Source organism: Lipotes vexillifer, unplaced genomic scaffold (assembly GCF_000442215.2).
Source record: "Lipotes vexillifer unplaced genomic scaffold, Lipotes_vexillifer_v1.1 scaffold1224, whole genome shotgun sequence".
Taxonomy (NCBI): domain Eukaryota; kingdom Metazoa; phylum Chordata; class Mammalia; order Artiodactyla; family Lipotidae; genus Lipotes; species Lipotes vexillifer.
Genome location: NW_006797778.1, coordinates 497,577 through 507,297, shown reverse-complemented (window position 1 = coordinate 507,297; position 9,721 = coordinate 497,577).

Sequence of the window (9,721 nt, the reverse complement as noted above, 5' to 3'; positions counted from 1 at the left end):
ATGGGGACATATGTATATGTATAGCTGATTCACTTTGTTATAAAAGCAGAAACTAACACACCATTGTAAAGCAATTATACTCCAATAAAGATGTTAAAAAAAATAAATAAATAAATAAATAAATAAATAGCATCAATGTTAAAATATCCTCATTTATCATCCCACTATTATCTTTCTCCTTTGGTAAGTTCTCTCACTAAAGGAAACTGTTATTTTATAACCTTTATGAATGATATCTGACCAAATTATTCTTACTCTAAAATAATGAATTATCTTCTGATTCTTACCAGATCTCATCACTACATACTAATCTCAGATAGCAATATAGGAGCTTCACAAATCGCACTATATTTATCTAATTCATTCAAATGTATTTTTTAAACATATGCATCAAGCCCTATGCTAAGTGCTGGGACATGGTTCCTGAATCCCAATAGCTCATAATCTTTATGAATAATGCAATCAGTCCTGTAGCAGTGACATGTACAAAATAGTAGAAAAGCACGGAGGAAATTGTGCCTGGAGGGATCCAGGATTACTTCATGAGGAGGTTCATAATTCGTCATTTTAGTCATCTGGTAAATTACTAAAATTTTAATGAAAAATAAAAACATTAACCTTTGAATCTAAGATGTGTTTCAATCGACTTTTCCCTTCTGTCTTCACTCCTAACTCTATACTATCAATGTTACTGTTCTGCTAAGTATTGTTGAGACTGCGCAAAACATACATGATTTTTCTTTTCCTTATTGACTTTTGAGCCTCTCTTACCTGGACAGACAACAGAATATGTGGACTGCATGAGTTAGATTACTGATTTATCTTCTTTCAAGCAAGAAGCCATGAACAGTGGGCCTAAGATCCATTTGACAGATCTGAGCCACCTCTGTGTCTAGGGATTAATCTCAGGTGGATTGATAGGCAATACAAATGAAGTGAAATTTATATATGATATTTTCTTCCAGAAAAGGTCTTCTCCCACTCCCAACATTCATGAACCTTCCATTTAGAGAAGATAAGTTGTAGAACTACTACAAATGGTTACCAAGCATTTTTTAAATAGGGGCCTATGGAATATCCTGAACTTGGACACATATTTCAGATATGGATGTCAACAAGAAATGTAGCAGAAACAGCCTGATGACCAGACTCTGACCTCTCCCTCTTTTCTATATGGGTATTTATTTTGTTAACCCTGACTTTAGGATATGACAGCCCTGTGGCAGCACTGTATTCTACACAACTTCTTTCCGTCCTCACAGCTCTAACTGACTTTAAGCCAGAAATACTCCATTACATCCTGGGGTGAAATCCACAGTGACCCACCCTCTGATGGCTGCGATCATTTCAGAGTCACTTAGATGCCACGAGAATCATTTATAATAGGGAAGACTCGATAAATAACTATATTTCTTACATTTCCCTTGGCATGATGCCTTTTTCTGTAATGTAAGGGGACCTCAATAATGAATGTTTATTTCTCTTTTTCCTTAAGTTTCTGCTACCCCAGCCAATGACACAAGAGAAAGACTGGTTTGGCTTGAAACAGGCCTAAGTGTTAGATTACTACAAAATAGCCCCCTATAAATCATACCACCATGAATTTGTGGACTTGTACAGCCTCCTCTAACACTGAATGAAGACTGGCCTTATAACTTACTTGGGCCAATAGAATGTGAAAGAAGTGATTCTGCACAGCTCTTGACTAAGGACCTATGAGGTCTTACGGCTTCTTCTTTTGTTCTCTTGGACACCTAAGACAATCATGCAGCAAAAAGTCTGGAGTGAAAAACCACCTGGGAAGAGAAGTCCAGTCCTCTCAGCTATTCTAACAGAACTCAGCCCCCATCAGCCCTTTCCGCTCAATAAGTGATTCCAGGCAAAACCAACCGAAGAACCACCCAACCGACCTATGGAATCATGAGAAGTAATAACTTGTTGTTTAAAGCCTTTAAGTACTGGTGTGCTATGCAGCAACAGATAAATAATTCAGTTATTGTTGGTAAAGTTTTCTGGGGCTGGGAGCTGGCTACCCTTACAAGACTGAACTGCTTGGACTTACAGTCTCAGGCTCATGCATGGACCTATATTTACAAGGAGAGTCGGAGCCAAGTTTTTCATCTGAGCCTGCGAGGCAGAGTTTTACAATGATGAATGTTTCTCAGTTCCAGTTTATGTTAGTATGTACAGAGTCTGAAAGTGCAGCAGAAGACATGACCTGCTTTTTAAAGAGCAACTGACAAGAAGCCTAGTGAGAAAAGGAGAATACAAAAAGCTCTGCAACTCTAGGTAACTCTGTCCGTGTTTGATTATTTCATTTTGCAATGGCAATGTCCCAGCTGTGCTCCAGTGTGTCTACAGCTTATATCTGTGTTCAAATGGGAAGTCTTCCTAATTTCTCTCCTCTGTCATTTTCTTGTTTTGTTTTTTTTTTTTTTGCAGTACGCGGGCCTCTCACTGCTGTGGCCTCTCCCGTTGCGGAGCACAGGCTCCGGACGCGCAGGCTCAGCGGCCATGGCTCACGGGCCCAGCCGCTCCGCGTTATGTGGGATCTTCCCGGACCGGGGCACGAACCCACGTCCCCTGCCTCGGCAGGCGGACTCTCAATCACTGCGCCACCAGGGAAGCCCCTCCTCTGTCATTTTCTTATCCAAGTTTCTTGGTGTTGCTGTCCAATTTATCATTGACAAAGCCTCGGGTGAAGTACTTCTGTGCTTAGAGTGTTATTTATACTATTTATCACATTGGAAATTAGTGAGAAGAGTCTCATTTTAGAAACACAGACACCACCAAAAAAGAGAGCCTCACCATGTAGAGAGGCAGAATAGTGTAATGGCAAAGCATATAGGCTCTGGAAAAAGATTGCATGGCTTAGAATTCTAGGTCTGCAAGTTACTAGCTGTAAGACCGTGGATAGGTTATTTAACTCTTTCCTTCATCTTTCTTATCTGTCAAGTGGGGATGATAATAGTCGTACATACCTTGGAGACATAAGTGCAAATGTAAACTTGGCACCTGGTAACTATAGTAGTTTAGTGTTAGCATTATTTTGATTATTACGAAAGAAGAACTGAGTGTAATAGTTGTAGACCCAGATCTTTGACAAACTAAACACTTGACCTTGAGTAAATTACTGTGTCTCTGGGTCTCAGTGTTTTCATCTGTGAAATGAGTACTGTAAGGGCCCTTTCAGCTCTAAAATTCAAGAAATCTATGAAATGTGAAAAGGACGGCTAACTTTGACCTCTCAGATCATGACCACTGAGGGTAAGGCATTTATTTTCCTTGTCCAGAAGGGACCAGAGAAGTCTTGAAGCATGGCATTGTTTCATACATAAATCAAGGCCTCATTTTGTTTGGAAATCTGGTTTCAATTGTAAGCAGGGCAGTTTCTCACCTGGCATCTGATGAATAAGAAATGGTAGAAATTGAGGATTAAATATATTTATGATATCCTATTGTTATATATAGTAACCAATCGTTAATAATTTCATACATATGTATATATATATATCCCTTATATATAAAGAGAGATTTATTATAAGGAACTGGTTCATGTATCAATAGTTATGGAGGCCGAGAAATCCCAATATCCACAGTCAGCAAGCTGGAGACCCAGGAGGGCTAATATGTAGTTCTAGTCTGAGTTCAAAGGTCTGAGAACCAGGAGACCTGATGGTTTAAGTTCCAGATCAAAAGCTGGTGGGCTCAAGGCCCAAAAGCTGATGTTTCAGTCTAAGTTTGAGGGCTGGGAAAAAGACAATGTCCCAACTCAAACAGTCAAGCAGGAAGAGTTCCCTCTTACTTAGCCTTTTTTGTTCTACTCAGGTCTTCAGTTGATTGGATGAGGTCCACCCACATTCAGGAAGTCAATCTGCTTTACTCAGTCTAAGGATTCAAATGTTAATCTCATCCAGAAACATCTTCACGGACACACCAGAATAATGTTTGCCTAGTTGCCCAGGCAAGTTAACACATAAAATTAACCGTTACAGTTACCTTCCTATAAATGCCAATTCTTATATTTGCATTAAAAGCCAAGGGTCTTAGACATATGGGGGGACATCTACGCATGAATGAAAAAAATTAAAATAAACAGAGAACTAGCTTTCTAGAGAAAGAGAGATAATTTTAGGAGCATATGAAAACTTGAGAGAAAAGCACTGTGCACAAACAGATTTGTGGCATTAATACGTACGTAAAACAAGAAGAGGATGCAATTGTGAAGGAATGACCCAAGATGAATAAAGATCTCTTTGAAATTAAAAATATGAATACTGGAGTATGAAGTTCAAAAAACTCTTGCTAGGTAAAGTTCAGATTACTGACCCGTAAAAGACAAAGTGAAAAAAATTATGAACAAAAAATCAGAGGTGTAGAGATCACCTATAAATTTCAGAAATATATACCAAAGAAAGTACAGAAGATAACATTGGTGAATAAATAAGAAACTTTCCAAAACCTGAGGAGAGAGGTGATTCTTTAATTGGGAGGTCTAATTTAAAGGCCCACCATATGAAAATAGTGAGACTAAAGAAAAAATTTTTTAATTTCCCAGAGAAAAATAGGTGATTTCCATAAAAGTGAGAATTACCTTAACCCTAACACCATCATCCACATTGGATTCCAGAAGAGAATGGAGCACTCTTTTTTTTTTTTTTTTTCACACACACATTGTATTTTATTTTTACAAGAGATAAACTGACACCAAGCATTGTAAGTGGATGACCACAACAAAAGCAACAATGTTGCAATTACCAAACAGGAAACACACTCATACCGAGCCCGCGTCCCCTGCATCGGCAGGCGGACTCTCAACCACTGCGCCACCAGGGAAGCCCTGGAGCACTCTTTTTCTTAATAAATTTATTTGTTTATTTTTGGCTGCATTGGGTCTTCATTGCTGCACGCGGGCTTTCTCTAGTTGTGGCGAGCAGGGACTACTCTTCGTTGCCATGAGCAGGCTTCTCGTTGCAGTGGCTTCTCTTGTTGCGGAGCCCAGGCTCTAGGCGCACAGGCTTCAGTAGTTGTGGCATGTGGGCTCAGTAGTTGTGGCTTTCAGGCTCTAGAGCGCAGGCTCAGTAGTTGTGGCACACGGGCTTAGTTGCTCCACGGCATGTGGGATCTTCCCAGACCAGGGCTCGAACCCACGTCCCCTGCATTGGCAGGTGGATTCTTAACCACTGCGCCACCAGGGGAGCCTAGCACTCTTTTCAAAGTACCATTAAGTAATGACTTTCAAGTAGAATTCCATTCCAACCAAATTATCATAATAATTAATTAATAATGAACATGAACATGCTTTATATTTTTTAAAAAGCACACGATATGGATAAAGTTAAAATCCTTCTTGCCCACTGTATCCAATCACAGAACTGTCTCCCTCTAAAACAAAAAAGAGGTTATCAATCACTTCTGTCATTATTGTGTGCAGACTTTTAGGTGTTTTTCTATATAAATAAAGCTGAAATAAATAATTTTCTGTTCTGTCTTGTTTGAACATAAATAGCAGTTTGCTTTTCAACTTGAGGACATATCTGTATTCTCTATATGTATCCACATAGGAACCCCACATCACTGTTTTTAACTACCGTGTCATATTTCAGAGCATAAATGCACTACAATTTATTCAATCACCCACCTATCAGTGGATAGTTAGACTCTTCTCTAATTTTTGTTTTCTTTTATAAAAAGTGCAACAGTGAACATCCTTGTACAAGCCTCCTGGTGTCTGAGACTAATTTTCTGCAAAAAAAATACTTTTCTATTTATTCATTCATTCATTCATTCATTGCCTATGATGAATGTCCCCAGGGCCTCCTTATTTCTCTGTCTTAGCTTTCTGTAAGTATGACAAGTTTTGTTATGTCACTCAGGGTTCATGATCTTTTCTTTCCTTCTGTGTTGTGTTGAGTAAGATTAAGGGGCCTTCTGACAGAAATCTCTAAACTATCATTTTTATGATTCATTTCTGCACTACGACATTTACTCAGTATTATAGAATTATAATTTCCTATCTTGAGGGACAGAGATAGGACTAAATTCCCTAAGATGCTTTTCTTGACAAATACTTAAGGGTGAAAATCAAGCTGCTAAATCTTTACCTTTTATGTCTGTTAGCTCTGAGTTATTCTGCAACTTGGGCTCTAAGGGTAAATTAGCTGTTCTAGTCAATTCAACTAAGAATCGGTCAGCAATTAGGTCCTAAAAATCTATTCTTAAGAATTCTAAAGTATCCATAATCCTCCTTACATTACATTCTTCTTGGGAATCTCTTTTTCTAGAAATTTTCTTTCTGTGTTTAGTGATTGCTCTTGAAAGAAAGTCACATGTAAGAAATGCATTCAAATGCCTAAATATGCCATCAAAGATTTAAGGAAAGATCAAGAGCCAGTGACCTTTATTGGTGTCTTAGATATATGCATTGTATAACTTAATCCTTTTCACAAATACTAAAGGCAAATATTGCCTTCATTTTATAGACTGTCTAACTAAAGCGTGGAAAGAAAAAGTAACTTTCTCCTAGTCTCACAACTTGTAAATGATACAAGGGACCTCAATATATCACACAATCTCATTTGGTGCAGTGAACACAATTTCAGTTTGAATCCCAACTAGACCTCTCTTTAATAGTCTACTCTTAAGCAAATCATTTTCTGTCTCCTAGATCTCCGTTTCCTTCTCTGTGAAATAAAGTTCAGGGAAAATTGCCTTATAGCCCTAAATTTATATAAATCATGTACTGAATACCTGTTACATATTAGTGCTGATATTAAGTAATGTTGGTGCTAAGTGTGCACTAATTCTATGGAGGATTAATTAATGAAAGTTTAAAGTGCTCTACTCTAATTCCAACTCTGGGGAGTTGGAGAAAGTCTCCCTGAGGAAGAGAGACTTGAGCTGAGATACGAAGGAGAAATAGGAGTTATCTAGCCTGGGAATGAGATTGGAAGTGAGGAGGATTGCCAAGGTCTTAAGATAGGAGAGAATATGGCTAGTGGATGGACCCAAAAGATAGCCAGTGTGATTAAAACAGGGAAATCTAGGAGCATCATGGCACAAGATGAGACAGTAAAGTTAGGAGCCAGGCCATCTGGGTATGTAGACTCTGTGAAGATTGTGATCTTCATCTTAAGAATTACAGAAAGTCTTTCTACTATTTGAGGTAATTAGGGAAGAGGAAGCTTGGCTAACATGATCAGAATTGCATTTTGAAAAGCTCACTCAGGACTCTTGGTGGAGAACTAACTAGAGGGAAAGAAATGGATGCAAGGAGATCACTTAGGAGATTGTCCAAGCAAGAGGTAATGGTAGCTTGGACTGGAGAGGCCATAGTAGAAATGGAGATGAATGGACATACTAATTTTATTTTGGAGGTGACAATATAAAGGAGTTGGCAACAGTTAGGAATGATAGATAAGATACAGGGGATGGAAAAAACAAAGATGTCAAGGGTGACTCCAGCCTTTGTTGCTTGTTTGGTTCCTTGCTTTTGCTTGATTTTGCACTACCAGGAGGACTATGGTACTATTCGCTGAAATGGGGCACAACAGAAGAAAGCCAGAGAGGAATGATCATGAATTTGGCTTTGAAATTGTTGAGTTTGAAAATATTTAAGACACAGAAATAGAAATGACAGCTAAGAAGCTGGAAATCCAAGATCTGGGTCAGAGATGTAAATATATGCAGAGAGTCACTGCATACACATGGGGATTAGAGCCTTGAGCATGGGTGAGATGACTTGGGGACAGAGTAAAGAGGAAAAGAGAGAAGAGCCTAGCACTGAGCTTTGAAGAAGGTTCCAATAATTGCCAATTGGTGAAAGAAAATGCACAAGTAGAGAAAAAAATTGTAAACATTTATGGAGGGTTTTTATTTGTTTCTGTGATGAAATGTTTTCTGGGTCAAAAATGATCTGACCCATGTAAAATCTTTCAAATTTCATTTCTTTAAAAAATACTAGCCAGGCAAACAAGTAATCTGTGGTCAAATGTGGCCTCTTGACAACCGTATTGTGACCTCTGTTTTCGGGAAATTAAAGTAGACCCCGGGGCATAGACAATGTTTGGAAGAATTGTGTGAGTGACAGTAAAGCACCACTTCTACTCAGATTGGAAAAATGTTTCTGGGGATGAGGGGAAGGAGAGACAGAGGGGAAGCAAGGAGACTGAGACCAGAGGCTGGAATAATTCTGGGCCCTTCTTTTTGGGTTAGTGTTCTGGGGAGTTGGGAAGACCCAATGGGAAGCTGGAGGACCAAAGGGCAAAGAGATTTATACTCTAAAAGTCTGTTTGGATTCCCAGAGTGACCACAAGGTCGAGGTTAGCAAATGGTTGTGTAGGGGCCATGCAGAGAGGAACGAAGTGTAAACAGACTGATGGCCAACAATCCAGCAATGCCTTGGCACTTGACAAGGATATGAGGAAAAGGGCTTCCTCTCCTCGTCGTTATCGGTCATATGACTTGTGGAGATATATTTGTGGGTATAAATTTGGTATTACTTATCAAAATAAATAATGTATATGCTTTGACCAAGAAATTCTGTGTAAAACTTTAATCTGACAGTGATAGAGTAGTACCATCTTGCAATCCCAAGCTGTGTTTAGTCAATGCTACTTGCTGCCTTGGAGATGCTATGAGGTACCTGCCATTCTTTATTAAATTGCCTTCTGTGGTAACTGGCTAGAATGGACTCTGTTGCTTACAACAAGGGATTCTGAATTATATAAGAAGAATCACAGAATTTTGAAGTTGATAAGACACTTAGAGCTCATTTTCTCCAAAGCCTTTTCAGCCCTAATAACCCATTCTTTTATTTTCCCATTTGAAATTTTTTTACTAGAAAACGAAATTATCCTTGACTTGTTCACCCTTTTTATAAACAAAAGACACAAACTGCTAATTATTGTGAACTAATAGAATTCTAGACAAAGCCAAAAGAATGATATTATGTTTGCTCTCTACAAATATAATATGGATAAAATATCAGATTTTCATCAGCTTTCTTGAAATATTAAAAATAGTGTATCCATTATTATTTTTTTGGTTCTAGTGTGAAAGATCCTGCTATATCCTTCTCATCTTCATGCTGAATCAAGAACAGCTCAAGAATGCGGATACTTTGTCTAAGATGACATGGCTAAACAAATGCAGAACTTGAAGGAGAACCTGCCTTTGGATAATAGCACACTTTATCGGGCACCAAAGAAAGACATACCACCTCTCTGAGGCATCACCACATGATTCATCCAAATATTTACTGAGTGCCTACTCTGTGTCTGGTACTGGTTCAGGCACTGAGGATATACCAAGGAATAAGATGCATAAGATCCTGCCTTCATACTAGTGGGAAAAGACGGACAGCAAATGAGAAAATAGAGATAAACCTAATTTGGGGTGGTGCTGAATGCTGTGTTAAATAATAACAGTAGTAGTAATAATAATAATAATAATAATAATAAACAGAAGGGTAGAGAGTGGAGGGTGAGGGTGGTCAAGGAAGGCCTCACTGAGGAAGTGGTCTTTGGGCTGAGACACAAAAGCTTTTCAACACAAAAGATTAGAGACAGAGCACTTTAAACAGAGAAAAGAGCACATGCAAAGTCCCCAAGGCTGAAGCAAACTGTGCGTTTAGAAGAACAGCAAGATGGTGATCAAGGGGAAACAGTGGAACATGAGGCCAGAGAGGGACAAGGTAGGATCAAAATAATACTCCTGTTGA